This window comes from Puma concolor, chromosome C1 (genome assembly GCF_028749965.1).
Source record: "Puma concolor isolate L17-30 chromosome C1, mPumCon1.1.hap2, whole genome shotgun sequence".
NCBI lineage: Eukaryota > Metazoa > Chordata > Mammalia > Carnivora > Felidae > Puma > Puma concolor.
Genome location: NC_141674.1, coordinates 91,077,756 through 91,081,604, shown reverse-complemented (window position 1 = coordinate 91,081,604; position 3,849 = coordinate 91,077,756).

Below are 3,849 nucleotides of genomic sequence, written 5' to 3'. Positions count from 1 at the left end.
TGGTTCAGAATTCCATTTATATAACATTTATTGTTACAACACAAAGTTTGCAGAATAAATGGTATATGTGCCATACCTCTAAGAAACTTTTTAAAAAATTTTTTTCAAATGTTTATTTTTAAGGGAGAGAGACAGAGCATGAGCAGAGGAGGGGGAGAGAGAGAGAGAGAAGGAGACATAGAATCCAAAGCAGCCTCCTGGCTCCAAGCTGTCAGCACAGAGCCTGGAGTAGGGCTCAAACCCATGAAACAGGAGATCAAGACCTGAGCAAAAGCCTGAGGCTTAACTGACTGACCCACCCAGGCACCACTCTAGGAAACTCTTAACAACAGTAAGATTAATAACCATAATAATAGTAGTTTATATCTTTTGAGTGCTTAATCTGTGGCATGTCCTATGCCAGCAGGTGATAAACACAATCCTATTTTTCCCTCTTAACAAATCCTAACCTGTTTACCACTATATTATCCTTTTGAATCTTACAGTTGAGTAGGAGGTTCTTCAAGGTCACACAAAGTTAAAACTCTTTTTACTTGCATTTGTATTTTTGACATATTTAGAATCCAAATATTGAGAAAAGTGGTATGCCTGCAATTGAGATGTCTGACTTTGAAGCCTATATTCTGAATGATTATTCACTACTCTCTCATAAATTATTAGATCACAATTATTCCATTGTATTGGCCTTTCAGGGTTGTATTGAGAAGGCATCAAGAATTTACATTCTTGCATCTCTTTTAGTCACTGTCTATGTGGGAAGGTATATATAATTTAGGAGAGTCAGTTGTCTTTGTTTCAGTGATACCACTGTAAATAGTTCTTTCTTGGAAACTCTTCAAGGATTTGAATATTGATTTGCCTTGAGAGTGCGGGTGTATCACCAGATGACAGAATATACTGCTGTACTATTGCCCCAGGTATTAAAGGTGGGGTGCAAAACACTAGCTTCTTGAGCAAATCTGCTACGGGCTTGGTTTTTGACCATTAAAAACCCTCATTTATTTCACAAACTTTCCTATTTTTGGTTTCATGGATCTAAGAAAACTCTGTCCTGGGGATAACAAGTAGTTCTTGAGTAATTTTATAGTTGCTACTGGCTTCAGATATTATTACTACTACTGCTACCATCATCATCATCAACGTCAATGTCAGGGAAGGTATTTCTTTTCATTCTTAAACGCAGGCACTATTATCTGGTGGAGAAGAAACTAAACCTGGATCAAAGAAGCTGAAATCCATTTTCAATATCTTCTCCATTTTTGTGACATTGCATTGCCTCAGGATGCCTCTGTAAGACATCTGATGTGAGACTTCATTGTGTTTCTAAAATCCCAATGTAAATTTAGTACAACTACAGCATCTCATGATATATTATGAGTTAACAGGTTAGGTATATTAATTGATCTTCCAAATATTATGTAATTCTCTTATCATATTAAAGTGGTTGATTTACAAGTATAAACATTTGCTTTAAAAAGCTCAGACAATTATTTGAACTGCTTCCAAATCTAGTTCTTTTCTGCACCCCAAAATATACAGTTTGTTTGATTTGGTTTAAGTTTTCACAGAAGAACATTCAATTGAAGGTGACATTGTCTGGGGCATTTTCCTTTCACCAACGAGAGTATACAGACAACGAGGGCAGAAAGGACTTCTACAACAGCAGTAATTTTATCTGATTTAATATACCCTGCATTCAAACAAAGAGAAATAAGTTGTACTTGGAGTGCATTAGAAGACACATCCCCATAGGCATGGATAAAAATGTAAAAGATCTTTCCACTTGCACTTGTATTTGGAATTATTTGGCACCACAATATTGAGACAAGGGAGAAAGATAAAATTTGGAATATGGTCCCTATTCTGCCCTTGAATTTCACATTCAATACTCCTTTTTAAAAGCTCCCATAAGAGACCATTTCCATATTATTCCTCTTTATGCTAAACTTGATAGTCAAATATGACTATTTGAAGTCTGATCTTCAAATATAAGAACCCAACCTGGAATTTCAAACACAATTGTATAATAATCTTTGGGCAGAATAGAAAGCAACCAACTTAAAATGAATTGAAACACCTGCTTTACAGATATCCCATGGAGGACAAGACATACACACGTGGGCAATTCAACAAATTTAACAAGACCTAATGAGCCTTGAAACTGTAATTTAATTCTTAATTTCTGTGAAGTAAATTTAGTAATGACTGATAAGGATCATCATCATCCACACTTAGAGAGTCATTAACAGGGAAGTGGAAACACCTGTCCTTTTATGTAAGGTGTTTAGTTCACTCCATCTAAGGTTGGAAGCTGCTGTCCCTTGTACAAGAGCAACAAATAAAGATCCCAGGATTAAAATGATCTTAAAAACAAAATTCCATACAACAAGGCATTATGATACTTAAAATCAAATTCCATAGCTACAAGGTTAAGGGTAACAAATGCTTCTTAATTTGTTGTATTTCCAGAGATGAGTAGGTCTGGTATGATTTCTATATCCTTGGATGACCACCTGTATGCATGACAGTAGTTACAAACAGGGATATGTCTACTTTGTACAGTTGAGTTCCAGAAGACTATTTTCTTGCAATGTGTTGTTAATATCACAGTGAAATCTCTGAGCATCCTTTCTATGATACTGTTGTTTTACCAGAAGAGTTTTTGTGTTTGCTTTTAGACGAAGATACTGGTCATATTCAGCACTAATTAAGACCATGATTGAATAAGTTGGAGACCAAGAAAACCATTCTAATATTGAAATTTAATATTTGTTAACAAAGTGCAAGAAAAATATTATAATATTCATTTCCCTTCCCAATGTGCCTCACATTATGACTTTTCATTTCCCTGAAGGTTCTTCATGAAGGTGCTAATCGGTAAAAATATTTGTCTTTCTCTAATACTCCTTATAAATGAACTCAAATAACACATCAAGGGTAGCTCTGAAAGAGAAAATTCATTACAAAAGCCCAAAATGCGGTGCAGATTATTGGAAGAGATGTAGCTCCAAATATTAAGCCTCACTTCTGCCACCTCCCATCTACCAGTCTTGTGACCCACTCGAATAGCAGGTGGCAGCAATGAGTTGATATCTATTCCAATTCTTAATTTTTCCATGACTCAGTTTCCTCATCTATAAATAATGATTTCTTTCAACCCTAGGCTTCTTGGGAGAATCCAAGATAAACATGGAATTACTTTGTAAATGGTCAGATTTATGTAAATCTGTTATCATTATTCTCACATTCATTATTTCTTTCACTGGACAAACAATATTGAATGATGCAGGTAGAAATGTGAACCAAGTGTGAGAAGGGATTGTTGTGAGAGGGTTCTCTTTCAGGCACTGTGCAGAGCTATCCAGGGAGAACAAACATTTGGATTTTCTTCTTGCACAATAGATAAAAATGAACATATTTGGAATTATTGTAAATGTCAATACTGGCATTAATACTTATTCTTTAATTTGTAGTACAACCCAGTGAGTACTTCCAAAACAAGGAATAAGAGATTACTTGAAGGAGATAGGGTTATGGGGCTATAGAGTTAGAGAGTTAGGGCACTGTATGCCATAGAAATAAGGGAAGAAAAGATAGTTAATACAAAAGTGGGAGAACAGATGTAAGCAACAACTACATTATAAGGTGAATCTCAGTTTTGCTGAGACAATCAGATAGGGTAAATTCAACTGGTGTGCAGAATATGGATCTTATCTAGAGTAATTTCAAATTAAGGTGTATTAGGAGTCACCTGAGATGCTAGCTAAAGTGCAGATTTCCTGTGTGAATCATCTGAGATTGTTTCAGTAATACTGTCCTGGACCTAGGGAATTGAGTCATATAGCTTAT